This window comes from Pavona decussata, unplaced genomic scaffold (assembly GCF_977016875.1).
Source record: "Pavona decussata unplaced genomic scaffold, jaPavDecu1.1 SCAFFOLD_313, whole genome shotgun sequence".
Classification (NCBI taxonomy): domain Eukaryota; kingdom Metazoa; phylum Cnidaria; class Anthozoa; order Scleractinia; family Agariciidae; genus Pavona; species Pavona decussata.
Genome location: NW_028145705.1, coordinates 546,519 through 570,896, shown reverse-complemented (window position 1 = coordinate 570,896; position 24,378 = coordinate 546,519). Strand labels below are relative to the sequence as shown.

General features: G+C 36.1%; 1 protein-coding gene and 1 long non-coding RNA gene across 3 annotated transcripts in view; both read right to left on the bottom strand.

Annotated features, from left to right (window-relative positions):
- Positions 1-24,378, bottom strand: part of LOC146454157 (uncharacterized) — a 191,454-nt gene that overhangs the window by 139,184 nt on the left and 27,892 nt on the right. The window lies entirely within an intron of this gene.
- Positions 6,256-24,378, bottom strand: part of LOC146454156 (uncharacterized) — a 53,922-nt gene continuing 35,799 nt past the window's right edge. Inside the window, exon 3 of the long non-coding RNA XR_014859325.1 lies at positions 6,256-6,496. This is a non-coding gene — a long non-coding RNA (uncharacterized LOC146454156). The remainder of the gene's footprint in view (positions 6,497-24,378) is intronic.

Sequence of the window (24,378 nt, the reverse complement as noted above, 5' to 3'; positions counted from 1 at the left end):
ATTTGATAGTATGTTGAGATATTATAATTATCAAAATGATGGAACTATTATCAGATATATCACTGAACATCATTTAAAATATTTGAAAAAAAAATTCATAAGTGGAGAAAATGGCTTTTTCTCAACATTGATTAAAATATGTGAATGTTTACAACCTTTGAAAAATCGAAAAATTGAATTATTAATTGAATACGTTATTGATTCTTTGAAAAAACAAAATTAATCCAGCATATTATATGCTAAAACAAAAAGCTATCAAATTGGGTGCTATTGATTTGAAACCTTCCAATAGATTGCATAAAAAATACTTTGTTGTATTACCATCGGGACAAAAAATACATTTTGGTGATAATCGTTATGATGATTTCACAATTCACAAAGATCCAATTAGAAGATCGAGATATAGAGCTCGGGCTTCTCAAATAAAAGACAAATATGGTCGACCAACATATTTATTAAAAACTAGTCCTAATTATTGGTCATATAATTTATTGTGGTAATTTTTCAAGGCTATTTTGCTATCAATCTGTGCCCATATGCATAACTATTTATGCCATCATTGTGAATGTATCTTTTGTCATCAAAACATGATAATGAAACTTTGTTTAGTGAAAAACTCCTGAGGATATGCAAATCACTTCTAATCGTTTTCATGTTATGATACATTTGCTCGTTGTTGAATAATATATTTTTGTAATCCTCATGTTTGATGACTTTTTTAATCACATTTTTCGCAAAACCTTTTACAGTTTTATTGTTGGTACCATCATCTTTGGTGTATGAATACATTTTACTACGTAAACCAATGAATTCCGTTATTGGTTTGCCAGCCGCTTCATCTTTAAACTTACCAATTACCTTTTAATTACTAGCATCATAAAACGGACTATCTTTTGGATAATCACTGTTATCAAATTTATCTTTATCAGACCAAAAATCTTTGTAAACATCATTCGCTCTTATTTCATACGTTAGAGAATCAGTGTCTGTAAATAATAATTTTGCTCTGTTTCCGTATTTGGATTTGATGTAGTTATAATGAAAATCATATATTAGTGTTTTACTTATATCTAGAATACACATCCCAACATATGCTGGTCTATTTAGGGTTAATGTCTCTTTGATCTTACGAACAGCCACAAGATTCTCGTTGAAAATTTTACTGGATACAAAGGTTGGTTTTGATGTTAATCGGACAAGTTTCTTTTCATCTGTAACTAACCTTACATCAACTCTTTTTCTGAGGTTTTCCATGGTTTTTCCAAATACGCTATTATTCATCAGTTTGAAAAAATCTTTTTCAAAACTATTTTTTGCATTAGTTCTTTTAAGAGTGTTAAAATCTATGTATTGTTTCAACCATGGAGATTGATCAAATTCAAGTACTCTATGAACCTTGGTTATTTTCAAACCTAGATCAAGATATAAATGCAAATTTCTATAATGTAATACATAGTTCCGTTTTTCAGACAACGTTGGAATTAATTTATGAACTTGACCAATTGAAATATTATACTTTTCTTTTATCAACCTGCAATATTCTGATAACATATCTCCTTTTACGCATACTTGTTCTGGTGCGAATGGAAAATCATTATGTAGATCGTGTAGTGATGAAGGATAATCCAAATCAACTTCTAATATTATTACCTTATTTGATTCTTCCTTATAATCCCATATATCTAGCTCTTCAATCTGCTTCTCTGATAACCATTTAAAACCTCCTGTTGGAAGATATTGAGACATAGCCCATCCATATAAATTATTTGCATCAAGATACATGATATAAGAAGATGGTTCTTTTTCATCATACTCTTTCATGTAGGGATTATTTGCTTTTCCATATCGATTAGCAATGTAACTGGTACCACCTCTTAGACCTTTTTCAATAAATTGGAACATATCAATATCAGTCATAAGTTCTAATTTGATACCAGTCACTTTTAACATAGCATCCCAACTCAAACCCGGACTTGTGAAATAATGACACGGATCTAACTTATAATATTCCAAACACGTTTTTCTAAAATTTTCAAAAACATCTGCCAATAAAATTACGTCACTCGCTAAATAAAGATCATGATATACTCCCATATTTTCTACTTTAAAGGTTTTCCAAACTTTCTTTGCATGGTCATATTGCTCATCAGATATATGCTCATCATTTAATCGACTATAAAAATCTTCTTTTGATGGTAATTCAGTCATTTTAAACTTATCAAAACTATCCATGTAATCATATGGGTATACACCTTTCTTAGTCATTAGATTGAAATATTTATCCTTCTTGAAAATTTCTCTCGTGTATTTTAAAGCATCTTTTGGAAGATTATTAACAAGATTAGCAAGTGATTGACTCATAAACTGAAAACTATCAATAAATACTAAACTATTTCCTAACATAACAGCCATATATTTTTCCATGTTATTTGGAATTGCATTGACATTCATTTGACACTCCTCACCTTTTCCATTAACATATGTATGTTTTTTGACAATATCACCAATCTGCTGCATTATAAAATGACTGTCGTATCCTCTCAGATTATGAAAAAACTACTGGTATCTTGTCATTGAGTTTTAACGACAAATTGCAATCTTGATGTGCTGAACCTCTAAAAAATCCTGTAATATGACAATGGTCTCTGACTCATATCTTTTTCATTATACGATTTACCACAAATATGACACTTATCAGCTTTTTGAAATTCTTCTTCATCAACATTAGTCATTTTCAATGGTTTGTTGAATTTGTATTTAACAATGTTTTTGCAGTAACGTACTTCTTCTAACATTTGTTCTAAAAATTTGTAAACAGCATTTTCACCTCTATGATATTGAACATCCTTGGTATACTTATCATCGTAACAACAAACAACTTTATACCCATATCCACAATCTGTATGCTTTTGATAGGCATCTGTAAAATATTTATCATTATTCCGTTGGCAACCATGTATCTTCTCTGTTAAAGCTTCAAAGTCAGCATATATTACGAATGGAGCAGGTAATTGCTTGTGGTAATGGTTATATTGTAAAATGTTGTTATCTTTACTTGGCATTTTAATAGCCTGTTCTCCATTTATTGCAATACCGTTTTTTCTATGAACATCAAGCACATCTTTCGTGCTAAAACATTGCAAACAATGCATGCAAAAATGTTTCTTATTTTCATGCTTGGTTTTGTTAAACATAAATCTATTAAAATCTTTGATGTGCACAAAGTGTTTATTCTCATTTTCAGATATAAGCAATAATTCCATATGATCTTCAAACTTTTCTTTTGAGACAAATAATGGATATGGTTGCTTATTCTCATAACCAAAAACATTGATATTGATTTTATTTTGTAATTCAATTTTATTTATCACCTTGATGGATACAGGAAATTCAATTCCATCATAATTAAGATTTTCGATGAATTTTCTATCTGATTTTTTAATACGCTGTGGGTCTTTATCCATTGGACATAGACGCCTCACATGACGCCATCTAAAACATTCATTGTCTTTATTCTGCAGATTAATTAATCCTTTACGAGGCTGTTGTAATTCAATTGATAGTTTCAGATATGATGAACCCTTTGTTGGTTGATAATGTACAATATTTATATAATGATTGTTGATTGATTTAATGACCCATCCTGAACCCTCTGATATCCATTTAGCTATCTTATTCAAGATTTCTTCTGCAGCCAATTTTAGTCCTTCAGCAATTTCTGTTTGGTTGATAGTTGTTTGAGCCTTACTGTTAAAATAGGCTTCCTTGGATATAAATACATCACCTGTTGTTTTCTCAAATGTAATTGAACTAAAGGATCTGTTTCATCTATTATATTAACCTCATATGATTCAGTAAAACCTTTCAAAGCTTTATTCACTTGCTTTATTTTAGTTCGGGGAGGTGGAACTGGCTTAATATTTTCCTCATATTCGTTAATCATTTGCTTGACATTTTTACGTGGTGCTGGAATAGGTCGCTCCATAATTTTTGAAGCAACTTTAGTGCGAGGAGCTGGAACTGGTTTGTTTAGTTCGATTAATTGTTGCACTTGTTTCGTTAATGCAGCAACATTCTCATTCTGCTTAAAAATAATTTGTAATAATTCAGATTTTGATAATTTTTCCAATGAATCCATATATATATGATTAGATTTTTTTCTGGAATTTTCTCCATATTTTATATAAGCGGTTTCTCTTTAAGCCTTTTTGGATTTGACCTCGGGAAATTTTCTGGATTTTTGTAATTTCTCACTATATGATTGGTGAGCTCGCCAGAGCCCATTTCGTTCAAAAGTTTGGTCATTTCTTGAAATGGCATCTCTTTGTATATATGTTTTACTGTTCAAGCATTTAATTTTTCAATTTTTTTCAAATTTACTTTCGCATGAAATGGGTATTTGCGGCTTCACGAATGCAATACTTTCGCTATTTGCAGGTTTGCGGTGTCCATGTATTCGCTTGTAAATGAGTCTAAAATTACAGCACAATTTTTTGGAAAAAATTTATTAGCGCAATTTCTTGGCGCAATTTTTTAGCTCAATTTTTGGAAAATGCGCCTATACCATCATATCCTATACTACTTATTTTCGCTGATCTTTTTACCGAGCAGGTACATATTTGTACAGAATTTGTGTTTCTGCAACTCAGTGGAAATTGTTTACTTTTTTTTCTGCAAGGTCTGGAGAATTAGGTGCGGAAGAAGGAATGGCGTGTTGAATGAGTCGTCATTTATTTGAAATATGAGTGATTTTAAAACTTAAAGTCAAGATGTCAATCATTCAAACACCATAGATGGTCATCATAGTAATCTGCCAAGGTGCTAGACTTTAAACCCACCTGTGCAATTACGTCCATCCCCAATAAATCCTGCTTTACATGTACAGTTATGCGATCCCTCGGTGTTCGTGCACTCAGCATAACTATGGCAACTGTGATTTCCTGTTGTGCACTCGTTAATATTTCAATAGAGAAATCCAAAAGATAAATGTAATTTTAAATCAGGGAAAATGACAGTGATTATATTGCTCAATTGATACCGTGATAGCGTTATACGGCAAAATAATAGTGAGACTGTCATATATTATAAATGGCATGAGTTACATTCAATACACAACGTCTTTGAGGGTTGTCTAATATAGACAAACTGATAAAAACTGAAAAAAAAAAAACAGCTTCACGAACCGTACTGTTTCACAATCTGTTACGGTCTAAAAACACATCATAAAGGCACTTTTCTGTCCGTTTACAGTCCATTAATTGCATCCCACTAAGGACACTTAGAATAGTATCACGCCTTATCTGAGAGAGTGTCTTATACGGCTCTTATACGGTTTCGTTTGTATAGATCGTAAAGACACTTTTCGGTCCGGATAAGGTCCGACAATTGCATCACACTTAGAGCACGCAGAAATTTTTCACGTCTTATCTGAGCGAGGGGCGGATCAAGTACAGTTTATGTGTCCAGAAGTGTTCATACAGGAAGCATTTTCGTTGTAAACGTGGATAAGGTGTCCCTGCCATTTTATGTTGTTTATTTTGTTTAGTGTTTTGAATCTTTTAGTATTTCAGTAAAGATTAGGGTTTATTTTTTCTTTTCTTTTTTTTTGATAAGACAACTTGAAAACTAGAGTTGAAGAGTAATTAAGCTAAAGCCTTATATCTCAACACGGCGCTGTAGCAGACCCTTGGATGTTCTTTAAACAATTCAGCGCTCAAAAATTAAGTATTCGTTTCAATTTGAATGTCAGCACTTGGGTGTTTTCCATTTGTCAGGACTGGCCAGCCAGACTGGTTCGTCCGATTCATAAAATGGAGTCTATCATTGTTCGAAGGGCTGATTGCTTGAATTATTCAAAATGGCACCTTCTGAGATCAAGCGTGTCATTTTGAACAAATTAAAAAGTGTAGCGGAACTGTCGTTCGAATTGGAGCGTTCCGTTTGCAAAATAAATGAACTGGCTGGACAGTTCTGACAAATGGAAAACACCCTTATTATCGACTTATTTCCTACCTAAGTCCCCTAAATCAGTGATTTTCCCTACAAGTTGATTCGCTTTGCTTTTGAGCAAAGTTCACTTCTTATCTAACCCGTTTGTGGACCATTAAACCTGCTGCAATCAGTCAATCAAAAGTTCAGTTTAGTCCAGTTTGAATTATCACACTATTTTTAGTGATGTTAAAAACCCCGTTATTTTCAAACGCATAACTACTTATTTATTTTTTCAGAGCTACAATTCATACCCCAGTGGCTCCATATGTCCAGTCAGGCCTTCTTATAACGTCTTCCGGATGCTGGAAGTGATCCGAATTACTCAACTCACAATTTATTTTGTTGTCAATTGGTGGACCAATGTTGACTGAAACGCATTCACTCTCCATAACGCAGTGATGTTCACATGATCTGATTTGGGTTTCAATGGTAAGATTCAAAATTACGTGACCTTCTAGGTAATAGCCATGCTTTGGTGGCAGAAATTTGACACTTCGACAGCTCCCTACGAAAAGAAAAATAAAGTTCTTAGTCATAAACATCTTTATGAAAAAAATCAAGGATGAATAAAAAAATCCTGACAAAGAGAGAATGAAAGAAAGATCAAAGGGATTTCTAAATTATAGGCTTTGTGATTGACCTTTCTCGTTTTACGGTGTGATGATCGTGTGATAAGGGGCTGAGGGTCCAAACAAATGATGAGCACAATTACCAAACACGACAATCTGTCGTTATATTTAACGACAGCTCGAATTCACATTTATTACAATGCACGTAGCTATTAAAAGCCATTACACTTCCTACAGGCATCGTTGAGGTTTTTCAGGCTATCTCTTTGAAGCTGCTCAGTTAAAAGTTGCGTAAATAGCTGCGAGGGTCTTTCTTCTACTTAATCTTTCATTTGCAGTTTAGAGATATGTTTCATATATTCATAGTCATAGTAATTTTTTTTTCAACCGAAGTCGGAAGGAGAAAAGTGAACATGAAATATAATTTACTACGGATTTACTCATAGTTCCTTGAGTGCGGAAACTATAAACAATATTCATTTATTTCTTCACCTTCACTGTTTTTCCTTACCAGGGATAAGACATTTTCTATCCAAGACGTTTTTTTTTTTCTTTTTTTGAAACCTTGATCTGTTGTTTAATTGTTTAATATTCGGCTACAGTACGCAAAATCGAAAAAACTGCTCTTCTTGGCGCCAAAGAGGACGTGCTCTTCAGTTAATATAGTTATTTAAGTCATTCCGCGTATCTTGTATTTAATTGCGCATAATTATGCAATTCCGCACGTCATGCTATATGCCATTTCGCAAACTCATTCGCTTTTACCCTCATCGGTTGGTTAACCAGCAGTATGTAAGACAGAGGAGATCCTCATGATTTAAGAATTTATCGAAAGAAACGAATGATATTGGGGATCGAAAGTTTAACTGCTAGAATAAAATAAGTTAAATTAACATTCAGACTTGGTGGAATTTTGCACCCTGCCTAAACTAGAATTCTCGCTCAAAAATCCATTTAAAGTTTTGCCTGTTCAAAGAGTGATAGCTTAGCGGGATTTTTTTTCCCAATAATAAACAAATAAAGAAGCCCCGGCTGTGCTCGATTCTGTTGTAAAGCACGCAGGAAGCGGCTAGAGCATGAAAGAAGTGTAGGGGGAAACACTAGACGTAGTCGAGTGTTTCTCCGTACTTCTTGAGTGCTCTAGACGCTTCCTGCGTGCTTTACAACATAACAGAGCACAGTCGAGGCTTTCCTCGAGTCGTTGCTCCATGCATCTGTACTCTGATAAAACACGCTGTTTCAACCAATCAGCGCCCGTGTTATATCGAAACTTTATTATAAATTGTAACAAAGGATAAAGAAAATTATATTTGGCTTTCATAATCAGCAACGATTCTAAGAATATTGTGTATACACTGATAGTTTTACGGCCAGGTAAGTTAACAGAACATTCGAGAAACGGGCGTCTGTAGGTCTAACGTTTTAGACGATGTAAACGCCTCTAACATAAAAAAAAAAAAAAACAGCTAATAAGGCCTTTTAGTTTGGAACTAGCAAGAAATTAAAACTCGTTTTCTCACCTTGCTGGGCATCAGTGTGCAACCAAGCTCCCCAAAGATAACAGAGGAAAAGGAAATCAAAAATGGAGAAGTAACAACCTGCCATACTAAAATAGAAAAAAAAAATAATGAAATGGAAATTTAAAAACATCAACAAGAAACCGATAAAGATACATGCTGTATTCATCATTTCAGCTATGAAAAACTCTTTGAGTTCCGACAGAAGGAATACTCGGAGGTATCTTTTCCTTCCCCACAGAAAATGTAGATCCAGTGAAGTTTGGTTTCCATATGGAAGAGGAATGAACTAAAAATTAAGTATGCTAGCGCTTCTGCGACAAGTTGTCCACAAAAATCTTCAACTCGAAGATTACTAAAGATAAATATGTCGTCGACGAAATTTATCTCTTCACCTCTAGGTTAAAAATAATATTAAAGTATTGCCAAAAAAAAAGGAAAGATGTAGTTAAATGCGACAATCTATGTCACTGGCATGGTTTATTATTTACCGTCCCTAAAGCAGTAAGCGGAAATCTTGCGTACGCGCGCTTCTTTCGATGAAACAACGGTATCGTAATGGAAAAAGTTAAGTCTGGTGAGAGGACGCCACCGGCTAGATCAATACATCCATCGGTTTTGCGAGCTGAAGTTTGCTGCTAATTTTTCATCCGGTCAAAAACAGCGGAAGTGGCTAGATCGTCGCCGGCATCCCGATAGAGAAGCGCTGAATTCCTCAGCTGCCGAGGAAGTTATTTTCATTCGACTCGCCCCGATATCTTTCGGCGAGGACGGTTTTCAAACAACAACAGGCTGGTTGTACCACAAACCTTCACCGCTCGCTGCCAGCTGAATTTTTTTTTCTTTTGTTGTTGTTTTCGTTGAACGTTTAGACTTTGACCTTGTTCGTCTTCTTTAAATAGCCCCGGTTTTTTCTTAATTTTCACCCAAGGCGACCTTTTTGCTTCGCTCTCTTCAAATCCAGAACAGAACACTGTCTCACTGTAAAAATCACTATAAAACGTCGCGACATGCGATGAACACGATGTAATCAAATTTGCCGGTAATTTTAGATCGGGGGTAAACTTTGCCGCGCAAAACGTCAGCACAGCCCCGTATAAATTGGATTATGATATCCTCACTCTTTTACCGCTATAGCTTTTTTTATTCAGATAGCTCCTGTTCTTTCAAGATTTCGAACTACCTTTTTCATGAAATCTTGCATTTCTTGTTCCTTGTTTGGTAAACAACACAATCACCGCGGAAATCATTTTTTTAAACACGGTTAATTCATACGGCCTCGAAATAACGATCGAAAGGCAACCCAACCTATAATGTTTTCCAGCGTAAAGTATTAGTTGAAGAAAGTAAAATACTTTCAATAAATTGCGCCGGGTTGTAGATTTTACCAAGCTAGTGTTTGCAGACTGTTTAGATCTCCCACAATTTCAGATTTCTCAAACAATGTGGCTTTGTCTGTACGGGTGCATCAAGAGTTCATTTTAGTGGAATATCCCTTCGAAAAGATATTACCCGTCTTAGTCAGAAATTCGGATTAAATTGTGAAGATCAACAAGCGTTATCTTTAACGAAAGGTTACCTGAAACTTTAGCAATGCTGAAAAACCATCCCATTTGTGTTCGGAGGAAAAATATGTCGGTAAAAGTGTGGAAAAAGACCCGCTTAAGCATTTCGAAAAGCCAAAAACAGCTCGTAAATTTCGGGAATAGTATTCCGTTCCCTAAAATTTTCAGCTTAAGAATACGAACGGATCAAGGTGCGTCAACTTGTGAAAATTTACGTTTTAGTGGTCGTAAAATGATGCGATATTTTTTAAGGAAACAACATTTTAACTATTTGTAGCACCGGATTTTACGCTAAACGTAGAAAACTGTCTACGCACAATCTTACACTTTGTAAGCAAAAACAAGATTTGCACTGGTCGCGCCGGGCACGTTTCTCTTCTAAACAAGCGAAATAGGTCGAAATCGAAAGACAAATGTGCACTGGCATGGGCAAAAATTGTGCCTGATGAGTTTGACTCGAAGACTCTCGTCTCTACTTGGTTTTATTGAAGGACACGATGCACCATGTAATTTTCTCATAAGAGAGCAATCCTTTCATTCATTGTGGTTGCCAAACCTCCTATAATAGGGCATAAAACTTTTCATTTTGTTTCCGTTTTTTAGTCTCGTATCGTTGGCCAGAAATAAAAAGCAACGACTTCACGATCTGGGAAAATCGTTTAGTGCTCGAACTTCTTTGTGTGGTAATATTTAAATTCCCTATGTTAAAGACCAAGAAAATAAAGGGAATATTTGTTTACAAATAGGATTTTATGTCTTCAATCCGATCTGTTGTTTGTCTTTTTATTCAGTACTGAAGTTTCTTTAGGAATTTTGTTGTATTGTGTGACATAATGTCACGATACCAGGGTCACGGGCTAGGGCCCTGACAATCTATATTGTACCACCCTCTAGCGTTCATGACCTTTGCACCAAGACACGCACCACGTTCGTCAGTGGATTACTTCTGAACGAATTCAGCCGCCTTTTATTTTTCCCACCCGCCCTGTGGCCCTGTCCTCTTTTCCTAGTCCTGTGTTTTGGTTGCCCTCACCTTTACTGGGCAAAATCATTAATAGTTAATTCAGGACAGTAGTAGTCCTTTCGCTGATGTTGTAATGAGGTGGCTATGGGCCTTTTTTCATAGCCATACATTAGTTCAATTTATATAAAAAATAAAAGGGGCTATGAGACTTTTGCTCATAGCCATTTTCACCAAATCATGGTTTGTTTTGTTACCGTGTAGCATGAAAATTTTGCGGGAGTTTTATTTTGCGGATTGGCGATTTTTTGTAGTTTGCGGGAACAAATTTTTGCGGTTCGAGATGACTGAAATTTCTGCTGGGAACTAATTTTTGCGATGCTCTGGTTCAAGCAGCAGATTATTTAAGTGGAAGAAACCTGAATATTTTCAACTTTTATTGTACGCGGTCAATTGAGTCACAGTTCACTCTAGTTACATATTAGAGACATATCACTGTAATACCTTACTGCGCAAAGGAACTGAACAACTACAAAACAGAAAGCCTACCCCTACCATGCACAGCCAAACACTGTTTCGTTAATATGGTTTGCCATGACGCTATTACCGTATATTATTTTATAAAAAAGCAGTATGAATGTTTGAATTACCGTAGCTGAAACCTTTCTATGCATACAGAAGGGCTTTCGAGTGAAAGATGTACTTCGAGACCTAACTGGGAGCGGCCTCCCTATGCAAAACTATGCCCTATTATAACGCAATGAGACAGACTCAGTCGATAATAATAATACTCTTGTTCAGTAGTAGCGCCAATAGAATATGGTTGGTCTGCTGCACGATTCAAGTCTGTGCGTTCCTTCAGATGACCCATTCGTGCCAATCTAATGTACTGAATTGCTTTACTCTTGACAGATCTAGTTGCTTTATCCAATGGAAAATCATGTTAATGTTCTTGTTTAAGTCCAATGTATATCGCTCCAGTAGCATAAGTCTACTAAAGAGGAGTTAAATTTGACTGAAGGGAGTTAATTTTTGCGGCGTTTTATTTTGCGGGTGTTTTTTTCTGCGGGAACTAATTTTTGCGGATCGAGGTCAATCCGCAAAATCCGCAAAAATTAGAACCCGCAAAATTTTCATGCTACACGGTATCCTTTGCCCAGCAAACTGAGCCCGGGACATGCAGCACACAGCAATAATATTTATGTTAGTAGGGGTGAAGACATAAAGTTCACTAACGGCGGCCGAACTTGTTTATATGGCTACAATTATTATCATTTCTTTTTTACCTTTCTGGGCATCTGAGTAGTACTGCAGCCACACTTCCCAAGAAATAGCAGATCAACAAACTCGAACCGATACGATCTTTACACCCCGAACAATGATTTAATGTGTGTATAATTGGTGAATACGAGAACTAGAAAGATATGGGTTGGAAGTGGCAGGTGAGTATTGATCACAACTGGATGGAGAAAGATGTCATCCATCGGGGAATGACAGAATTAAATAATGGCACCAGACCACTTTCTCATCTATTATTGATTATCGGATGACGTTTAAGGGAAGACACTAACGTAAACACATACCATTTTTTTTCTTCCTTGATAATTTCTATCAGGAAGAAAATAAGAGAGGGAAAATGGGAGATATGTAGAAGACGTAAATATTATGCTTGACTAAAACCAAGATCCCTTACACAATTGTACTGAGAGTGACGTTTTTAATATTATTTTTTTATTTTATTATTTTTTTTTTCAAACATTCTAAACAGGAAGTTTTAGCCAGCGAACAGGCCTCCCGGGTGGCAATTGCGTAGGGGGTAAATTAAAGTGTCTTAGCGTCGTAATTAGTAATAAGGGAAGAAGATTTGTCACGTACATAACTTATTTGTAGCGGCTGAATAAGAAACACAGTGCTGAATTTTGCGACTTTACTCTGGTTATTCTCCCAATATCTCAAAGAATTGTAAGTTAATAAATAAATAAATAAATTTTTGCGACTTAAAAATTCAGCTAAAGAATGCGAACAGATGAACCCACCTGGAAGACTGGATATTGTAAACAAGATTTTGAAAACGGCAAACGATGTTTCAAGCACCTTTTTCAAATATTGAGTGGGAGTTCCCGCAAGAAAATTAACTCTGGTATTTAGCATATAAATAAAGGTAGAATTCTAGTTTGTTTATAATAGCTTGTTGACCACAGACTCAGCGCGTTGGCTTGAAACCTATTGTTTTATTTATCATTTTACTGGTGACTAAGACGTTTTATTATACTTAGTTTTTTTTATTAGCACAGGAAAAAAATTGTTGCCGCAAAACGATCGCTAAGCACCTAAAACAACTAAGGTGGACTTTACAGTGCCACAATTAATTTCTTACAATATTTTATACTCTCATGCAATGAGACGTTCAACTAGTTTTGATCGTTAGTGCTTGTTAGAAAATTATCCTTTTTTCATTTTTCAGTTTTGAAAAAGAGCCTTAACAAAATTTAGGTAAACACCTTACATGGTTAAAAAAAAAAGATAAAAATCGAGTCCTCTCGACATACAGGGAAAAATCTACTTTGAATTAATTGCATTTAGTCTACGTTTTGGCGTCAGTAATGGAAGATAACTCAATATTTTCCCGTTAAAGATCGAATTATTCTAATTATTTTTATTTTATATAAGCAAAGGCAGCAAAAATGGAATATCTGTCAGAGCCTATTGTAAAACGTTAAACAACCAAATCATATTCGTATAATTATAAAGCACTCCGGTCGGTACCACTTTGCACCCTGATGTGTTAATTATGATTCTCATGGAAAATATGGTGTTTGTTTTTAATTAAAAAAAAAATGAAGAAAAAGAAGAAGCTAACAGAACCAGTAGAAGTAGAAGCGACTTTAATTGACATTTGACAACCCTACACATTTCAGTCTTTGCAATTACTGTGCTTGTTGACGTCAGACCGTGTTGTTTCTGAGCCAAAGTTTGCTAATTTCCTTCACTAGCCAAGAAATATTTACTTAGATGTAGCCAGGCCATGATCAAGAATTGAAAAATAACGCCGGAGTTTGCACTTGCATGACACGATTCGGAATATTCGCTTTTAAACCGTTCTACCGTTTTCCTAACAGCAGTGACATGAAATCGAATGTTAAAGGCCTAATCCAGCTATTCCTGATCGCAGCTTTTGTTCCGCGTTATGTTTTTTTGTGCTCAGCATTTGCGATAAGAGTTGTGAAAAGCCGCAATATTTTAATATTGAAATATCACAGACAGCATATACCTCCGGATGTTTTCTTCCCTTTTTCTTTCCTTTTCTTTTCGTTTCTGTTTTTAGTTTTCTAAGTCCTTACTATAGTAGAATCGCCGTATTTGTACTAGAAACTCATAACCCATGTGGGACGATCTTGGAAAAACGGCTTCAGGCGTCTGGTTAAGCGTCTTTTAGTGTCCATCAGTATAAATATGGACCCGAGACCAGAGATTGCAACTCCCCCGAATACGGAACGAATCTCCCGGTCATCCGTACGGGCCACAAATCTCCCAGATAAAAGAAATGCTCGGATATTTCTCCATACATACATACATACATACATACATACATACATACATACATACATACATACATACATACATACATACATACACTTTATTTAGACACGGTAAAAACATCAGTTACAAGATAAAAATTTAAAAATAAAACTGATTTAAACGACCAACTAAGGAGCCCGGTCAACCGGGCTGGTTTGGTTTCCGAGATCTCGCCTTGCCACTCTTTCCTTTACAAAAATTTTGATGTGTTCATACGAGAGGGCGGGCAGGCCCAGTTTCCGAGACCTCGGTTTTTTGCCGAGATCTCGGTAACCGAGCTGACAATTTTTCCCATATGAACACCGCAGCCCCGGATAGCGGGACTGACCGGTACGAAACATTTTCAACTGCGCATGGTTTGTAAGGTCGCTGTCGGGAGTAGTTTCTGCGCATTTAAGTGACCATGAATTGGTTTATTGCGTTCGTAAATTAAACTGCAAAAGAGCACTCTCTCAGGTCAAGACCTTTAGAAATTATGCGCATTTTAATGTTGACGCCTTTCGTAAAGACTTGAAAGGTGTTAACTGGAACTCTGCTCCTGGTCCTGATGGACCTGTCATTGTTGATAAACTCTGGCATGACTTTAAGCGGGAATTTATCACGATTGCTGATCGTCATGCACCGCTGACGCAGCTTTTGACAATTGTCCTTGGCTAAACAAGAGCATAAAAGCGACTATGCGCCAGCGTGATTACTTTCACAAAGAGCACTCAAAAGTAACACCTCAGAAGAGTAGGCTAGCTACCGCCGTTTTCGCAATCGTGTGACAAATGAAATAAGATCAGCGAAAGCGTCTTATAATAAGCGGCTCATCGAGGAACGTGGTGGTGATCATAGATCATTTTGGAGGACGATGAAGAAAATCCTGCCGGGTAAAAAGAAAGTTACGTATCCAAACATTAAAATAAACGGCTTTGTCTCTTCAGACAAGCAATGGATTGCCAACGCATTTAACAAGCTTTTCGCATCCGCGGCAAGCAAATTGATGGCCAACTTACGGTCAACTTGTGGTAATAATCAACGTGATCCCAATATTTCTGTCCGTCAATATCCGCTGTTCAATTTTCCCGAGATCTCTGAGGAGTTTGTTCTGTCGCAGTTACATAGCCTGAAATCTGGGTAGGCTGTGGATTTGGACCGCATACCGGAGCGCCTGTTAAAAGATTCTGCGAATATTGTAGTCAAGCCTGTGACGTTCATTATCAACACTTCGTTGCGTACTGACAAAGTTCCTTGTGACTGGAAATCTGCGCGGGTCATTCCACTTTTTAAAAATAGGAAAGGCTGATGAGATGCACAATTATCGCTCGATTTCCATTTACCTGTTTTATCCAAGGTTTTAGAACAGGCTGTACATATCCAACTGTACAAATATCTTCTGCAAAAAAAGATCTTGAGCCCTTATCAGTGCGGTTTTTGGAAGTGTCACTCGACAGAATTCGCTGCTTTTAGTTTTTCTAATAATATTCGTAGAAACATGGACCAGGGTCAATTAACTGGTGATGTGTTTATTGACCTTCGTAAAGCTTTCGACACTGTGAATCGTGCGGTGCTTCTGGACAAGCTTTCCAATTTGGGAATTGTGGATAAAGAGCATCGCTGGTTTACGGACTACTTATCGAACCGCTCCCACGTTGTTGAGTTTCAAGGGGTGACTTCTACTTCGGAAGCCATCTCTGTCGGAGTGCCTCAAGGTTCTATCCTCGGTCCACTTTTGCTTATTCTACACATTAATGATTTACCGAATGTAGTGACCGAATGTAATATTTTGATGTACGCTGATGGTACTGCTTTATACTGCTCATCCTCTAAGGCCTTTATCATTCATGACAAGCTGATTGCTGATCTGTCTAAAATTCAGCACTGGCTTTCTTTCAAATAGATTATCTACCATAAACTTTTTTTCTATTACTTTAAATAACAATGTTGTTAAGCGGGTTTTTCACTTCACTTATCTCGGTATAGTCTTTGATGACTGCCTTAGCTGGGACAAGCAAATAAAGCACCTTATTTCAAAGGCGGGAAAACGCGTAGGAATGCTCGGCAGGCTTGGTAGAGGCCTCACTAGAGAGATTGCAAATATAGTTTATTGTAGTCTAATTAGGCCAATTTTAGAATACTGTGTGAGTGTGTGGGGCTGCTGCCGAGAAGGTCGCAAACAATGCCTTGAAGCCCTCCAAAACGGGGCTGCCAGGATAGTTCCAAGAACTGTGCGCAGCAACCCGGCAATGGAAATTCTGAAATGGCCCACGCTGAAGGAGCGCCGTCGTAAACTGCTTTTAAAATCGTTAAGAAATGCCTCCTAGGTCAGTGTTCCCAATATTTTAAAGAATATTTTAAACGTAATAATACAATCCATGCGCGCGCCACTAGACAAAGCAACCTTTTACATACGCCTTCAGTGAGGACTGAGATCGCAAAGCGAACTTTGCACCCTTTTTAACGAACTATCTTGATGGTGCAATTAACTATAAAAATGAGCGAAAAAACGGAACGACGTTTCGGTGTCATCATGGCACCATTTTCAAGTAAAGAATGCAACAGAAAAGATAATTTATACGTAAAGTAAAGGTGTGAAATAGAATAAATTAAATTAAAACTAAAAGTAACTGTCCGGTGTTCATTCAGAAGGTGTCATAAAGTGGGAGTTTCGTCCGTTAGACAAAAAGTTTTGCACGAATGGAGTCTGACACCTTCTGAATGAACACCGGACAGTTACTTTTAGTTTTAATTTAATTTATTCTATTTCACACCTTTACGTTACGTATAAATTATCTTTTCTGTTGCATTCTTTACTTGAAAATGTTGCCAGGATAACACCGAAACGTCGTTCCGTTTTTTCGCTCATTTTTATAGTTAATTGTATTTCTAAATTTAATCTTATTAGTATCTTGATGGTATTTCGTAGTTATTTGCTTCTAAATCTTTTATTTGTACATAGTTTTCTATCTATATTATTATCAGTATTAGTGTAATGCATATGTATACTATAGTTTTAGTACGTTGTTTTGCTCAGGGCTCCCAGGGTTTGGCGCTAACATCATTGTTATTGAAACGACAGACGCTATTAGCAAACTCCAATGGGCGATCCGCATCTAAGACAAAACGACTGGCTTATATTCATGGCCGTACTCTTGGTAAAGTCTAGGTAACATTATGTAAATACCTGTTGGTTTGGAGAAGGGAGGGAGGGGTGGACTCCATTATATAACTGACGGGGATGATCATCGGAAATTTTAAAAAGAACTCTAAAAGGTACCGTATTAGCATTTCTTTTTGTGGACGTTGTCCGATTCATTTTACCCCTAAATGGTACCGAATCAGTTGACGGACATTTACGCTCTCTAATTTTTTTTGGCTCAATATCTTAGAAAGCACCACCATATCTCTGTCGGAAGATATTTTAGATTTTCGCACCCGAGGTTGTACCAAACCACGAATTTTAACCCCTTAAAGGAAAGACGATCACCCCGTCACTTTAATATGAGCCCCAACCCACCCCTCACAGGGATGTAAATAGTTTTTTTTTTTTTTTTTTTTTTTTTTTTTTTTTTTTTTTTTTTTTTTTAATGGAGTTTAGAAGGAAAGATCCATCTTGATATTGCATTTTAATTATTTTATATATATATATATATTTATTTATTTATTTGTTTATGTATTATTTGTTTATTTATTTATTTATCTATTTATTTATTTTACAATAGAAGATGAGCATTTTCCAATCAGTAAAGAGTCGTTTAATCTTCAGTTTCTGTCGCCATGTCCCATGGGTTTTATTTCTTCTTGCGGCAGAATTTTTCTTAAAGGTCTAGAGAGATATATAATTACGTTTATGGCAAACGACAAAACTGACCACGTGACCATGTTTACCCTATTTTTGTCGCTCGCTGTTTTAGTTTAATTTTTCAGTTAAATTAAGTAGTTTTGAGTTAGCACCAATAGTCAAAAATACTTTGCACTATTCCCATACGTGCAACAGGTTTTTTCAATAAAACAAAAACGTAAACCTCACGTTTGCCACAAAGGCGATTCTAAATCTCTGTATATAATAACGACCTTCTTTCTGATTTTTTTAGGTAAAGTTTCCCACACTATCCCAATCAAAAGCCCAGTAGATTGCAATCCCATATTAAACACTTAAACTGCAAAAGTGATCAGCGTATAATTTCTCCTTACCATATCACTGTCTGATCAAACAGCAAGGCCATGAGAATAAAGGAAATAATCACTAAAGATAAAATGTTCTTAATTCTCCCACCTGGTGCCACAAGAAATAAGGACAGAGGAGTAAGGAGAATGTACATGTTGATATTTCTACTTAAAGGAGTAACGGGGTGTTCATGCGAGCGGGCGTCAGGTTAAAGGAAAGAAAACGAAAGGAAGGAAGGATAGAAAGAAAAGTAGGAAGAATGAACGAAAGAACGAAACAAAGAAAGAAAAAGACGATCCTTTTTTTTTTGTACTCATTTCATTTAATCCGATCTTGGATACCAACTGAGCGCAGTTTCTAGCAGCATGAACAGGTTTGGTGCGAGGTTGGTGAACAATGTGTGGGACGAAATGGTTTTTGAAAATCATTGATTCACGTGACAAAATTATCCAAAATCAATGGAAAACTTCGCATCGTTGTCCACGGTCTTCTCTATACCGCCAGTTTGAATATCGCAATGACCCAGGGGACTAGGTTGGTGCACAAGGTCTTTGTTGGATTGCAGCGTTCTTCCCATCGAGCACTGAGCGCCCCTCTTTCCGCAAACAGCATGGCCCTTGACCAAGTCGTATTATTCAGTTCTTTTCCCCATAAAAGACCATTTAATCCATAGCTGGGGTTTTCATATTCCGAGCAACCTACTCCTAGGTGAATTGCCAACAGCGTCTAAAGAACCTCCCCTCTCCTTCGTTGTAACCCAACCCGCGGTGGTCTGACTGATTTGTTATCACTTGCCAGGTGCTGCCAGGAAGTGTAGAGGACGGGAGGTCCAAATTCTCATTTATTGTTGGCTGAAGGCTGAGCTTGTGCTAACTCTTACCTATTTTGTATCTTATTACAACGCGAGGAACATGAGTAGTTCCTTTTGTACTCTCGCCAATCCCTTCTCGTTCTCTCTTTTAATTTGCATAATTCAGTACAGTCCCTTTCGCGTGACTAATCTGGAGAAAAAACGTGCGACCACCCGAAGTCTAAGTCTTTGTTTCTGAACTTGCTCAGATCAGTAAATTATTTCATCACCTTCAACTTTTTTGGAGCCCCAAATTGTTGTGTGTACTAGCTATACCGTGCTCTTGTTGTTCAATTGACAAACTACATGTGTTTTTTTATGTTTTGTTTTATTTTTAGGTATCTGATTTTAAATTCATAATCATTTGATAATATGCAGCATTGCAATTACACAATATGTTACGATGACGATTCTTTCAGTCATACTCTACTGTTCTTTAATGAAAGCATCTTACAGAATGCTTCCTTCTGAAGGACCAGTCAACTGATAAAATCATCATCATTAATATCATAATCTTAATTATAATTAGGTAAATACGATACTACAAAAACGTGAAAGGAGAATAAAAAAAAACCTAGTGATTTTTTAATTACATGGCATGGGATATTTACAGTCAACATTTTCCTACTTGAATTAATTATTTATATTTATCTTCTTATAACATGCTTAACAATTATGGAATAGTATAAAGTAGATGCAATTTACAACATAACTGAAAACATGGCAATTCTCAAGACTTCGCAAATTAAGTTACATTAAACTAAGTTTGAAAAATTGAACATATCTGAAGGCAGGTAAGGAAAAAAAAATATTAAACGACCAAGCAAAAAGCATTTTCTAATCAGTGGTGTACGTTTTAAGTGTCGTTTTACATATATTTCTCCAATTGTTAAACTTGCTTGTCTAATATATCGGTTACACTCTTTAGCCTACAACAAGTGCTTCGGAATATATACTAAATAAATATTTCAGTGCATGAGATAATCTGGGCACCAACTACAATGAGCCTTGTAAGTACAGCATCATGACCTTGAGCTTTTTCCTCCTGGTTAAATACATTCTTTTTTTTTTTTTTTTTTTTACATTATGGTGTTTTCTAATATACTGAAAATACAAAAAGAAGTTGTATAGAATACAAGTTATATACTAGTTTTACGCGCTACGATATTTGAAAACAATAAGCAAAAATTTACCGCGATAAAGACAATGGAATAATCAAGAACAAGAAGACAATCACAAACCACTACAATAGCTTGGCCCAGGTTGATTAGAAACTATGTTCAGCACTTATTTTAAATGCGTTTTCTTTTAAAATACATAGCTTAATTTATATTTTCAAGATGCAGAAAACACCTTTCCAAGTCTCGATTCCACACGCATATATTTGAATAGAAAATAGAGCAGTTTTTAGATGATTGTCGCGAAACCAAAACCAAAACCAAAGTAATTAGTGTGGCCAATCACAACACACGTAAACAACACAATGAACCAATCAGATCTCAATTCAAATGTATGTAACCGGCGTAAAGCGCGGGAAAACGTGTACGAGCAAGACACGATTGGTTTTGGTTGTGCTTCTCATTGGTTGAAAAAGTGGCGTGAGTTTTGCTAGCCAATCACAGAGTGTAATAAAGGAAAACCGAAGCAAACAAACATGTAATTACTTTTAACACTCAACTAAAAAACCGTTTTATAATACTTTGCAATAAAGAGAGATTGATTTAAAGGGCCCCAGTCAGCCACGCCTTTGTTTTTGTTTATATGCAAGAGTTGGGCTATTATATTTAATTCGGAGCATGCCGAAATGAACAAAATCACTGTGAAACTACTAAAGATAATGAAACTTACTTTCAGGAACACAACTTGCAGTAAAGCAATAAGATTTCGCTTCACCATGCAATATTAATAATTTTGATGGCATCGAAAATGGCGTAGGCTGACTAGGGTCCTTTAAGCGAAAAGTGACACGGGGATTTCGTGTCATTTGGAAAATCCTAACGTTGTTGTTTCAGCAGAAACATATAAATTGTTAGTCTAGTTTTGTTATAAATTACAACCACAGCGTACGATTAACAAATTATACCAAAACTGTTGATGAGTGTCTCTAACCTCTAATAGACTCGGTCGGAAGTGAAGGCAGCTTTCAAAACGTTAGGCTAAACCATTCGAAGTTCTTGCATTTTGGTTTCCAAAATAAGCTAGGAATCAGTTGATTTCTTTCTCTCTATGGGGAGCAGGATCATGGCGCAGTGCTGCGAGCAACACGCTTCTCCCAGTTATTAAATAATCAAAACCAATAACGATAGGCTAAAATGATATAAAATTTTAAACTTAATGAAGAGACACTTCTTTTTCATGAAATATATATAAAAAAAAAAAAAATTCGAATACCATGGCTGTCAAAATTGTGTTCCCTTGAAAACATTAAATGAGCTTCTAAACTCCCGAGATCGTATAGGCTCAATTTACTTCATTAACTAAAAAAGGGAGTGAAAATGTGAGACTGAGGTCGTGATTACATTTCTCACTAGATACTAGAAACTGACATGCTGCACGAGTCAAGGCACTTTAGGGAATCTTTTGATCAGTTACAAAATTGATACCCTCAGACTTAGTATTATGTATCATTGAGTGGCCTGTGCTAAATAAAAAGAAAACATTGTACGTAACCATTTTTTTGTTCTTAAGATAAGGGCCAAAATGTACAAGAATTTCGGCTCTATAATGAAAAGACTGTAGTCCTTACAATTCTCACTGGACCAAAACTGACTGCGTTATTTGAAGTCATGCTGCTCGATTTTAGTTATTCTCTGGATCATAAGAATGGAAAATCAGGCAGACATTGACAAACTGGCTTATATCGAATGAAATTAAAATAAACCATTTCTTATTCCCATTAGGGAGGTGAAAGCCAAAATTGGCTCAGATTAGAAGGCAAAACTGGTCTCCCAAGTTTGTTGATTTGAGTGAGGAGCTTCATGCATGAACCATGATGCCATGACTTGTGATTATCCTGCTTTGGTAATCGGCTCAGTCCTGTATCTCAATTGACATTGTGCGCGAATTTGTTATGGCTTTAAGAGCCGTTGTCAGTAACTTCCGAGCTAGAATCCGGCGACAGAAGTGAAAATTCGAATTTTCTTTTTTATTTGCCCCAAAAGACCCTTTTGGTGAACTATTTTCAAAAATAATATTCAAAAGTTCCAGCGAATTTTTATTTTGGCAAAAATTGGGAAAGTTCAAAATCGGCCTGAACGTGCCCGATGGCCCGATTGAAATTATGCAAATTAGTACATTTTCAAAACTCTCGTTTAAGGCAAGAAAACGTTTTCTCGATCTGATGTTTTCACAATCGTTTTTACATCCCTTGTGCTTGCTTCCAAAGTATATTTCATCTCGGCCTGAACATTATCTCATTTAAAGTTGCCCACGTAAAGAATGCAATGTTTGCCATTCCTCAGATAGAGTGATTTTTGCCATATTTCAGATGACCATATCATCAAGGGTATACAAATATGCTGCTAATAAAAGAACGTTTTTGAACGGGCAATTTTTCTTATTTATCATATTAAAATATTTAGTTTGGCCCGTGAAAAGTGAGTGCGCTAGGTCGAGATGTGTTGAATGCACTTTGACACAATTCGCCATTTCGGTACTTCATGTTCCTCCTGTTACTTTGCACGCGTCAGTACAGTTCACGGAAGCTTTTAGATAAAAGCTAAGGTCTCTGGTTTCATCTCATGCTTTTATACACGTAAATAACTAGCTTTAAACTTGAGTGCTCCCCATATTAGCATTAAGTTATCAAATGATTCTTTTTAGGTGAAATTTTCGAGTTTATATTGAGACGGTTTAATCGAGATCAAAGAGCCTTCCCGGGGAAATAACTTGAAATCAGTGAAATTAATGCCCTGCCTCTTATATCATGCTACGTCCAAACAACCGTTATTTTTGAGCTAGAAAGTGTAAATGCTCCCTTTTTACGTGACCTAGAACAGAATTTGCTTAAAATATTGCGAATGAAATTCACCGCAAGAAAAAAACTGAAAACTGATCGCGCACCGACGTAAAGGTAAACATCAGCCTTTCCTCGACTTGTCACATGGATGAAATGCTTCCGTTATTTTACCTTTGTATACATTTATCACCAGAAAGTAGAAAAAAAAAATATTCTCTATGCCCATCTGTATAAATACATTTGCCTTTCAAGCTTAGTTTTTCTCGGTGTGTTTGTCGAAAATACTAAAGAAATAGTGCAACATTGTTATACTGCGATGAGGGTAAAAGTTGGAAAGAGTTTGCGGAATGGTATGTGGAATGGCGTGCGGAATGGCATAATTACGCGAAATACGATTTACGCGGGGAATGAATTAACTGAAGAGCGCATCCTGTTTTCGCGCCAATTTTATAAGAGCAGCAGTTTTTCGATGTTGCGGACTATTCCAGTCAACCCAGGTCACGCGTGAACGATATTTTTGAAATTTGAACGGAATTTTGAAATTTACATGTCAGTTTTGAAAATCGCCAACGAGATTTCAGAGTTCCCGTATAAATTTCCATAGCTTATTGACGGTATAAAGCTATGAATTTTTCTTTTCATTGCAAAATTTAATATTTCAAGAATAACAATTGTTTCCCAACAATTTTGAATCTTTTTTTTTTCAGTTAATGCGTCTTTTTCGGAACGATTCAGAGAAATGTCCAACATTCCATTCACACGTCGGACATTACAAAGAGAAATTCGAATGTTCATTTCACTCTTGGAAATACTGTTCACGCGTGACCTGGGTTGACTGTAAACAACCAAACGACAGATCGAGGATTAGAAAATATACGCCTTGGATAGAACATGTCTGATCGCTGGTTAGGAAGTGAGAGTAAAGAAATCGATGAAGTTTCGCATTCAAGGAACTAAGAATAAATTAAATTTCTAGTTGACAAAAAGAACGTGGCAGCGAGTAGCCTAGACAAAAAGCAATACCCGAGACTGGAGAAATAACATCACTCCAAGGCCAAAACTATTATGTGAGCAATTTTAAATTTAAACTCGGTCATTTTATCAGACTCTTTGACGGTTATAATTTGTACAACTCATGGGAAAATATGTTCTACTTTTTCTCACCTTACATTTTCGTCGAGCGACGAGTACGCAAGTCACTGTTGAGCTGCTGAGCTAGCTATCTAGCTATTCAATAC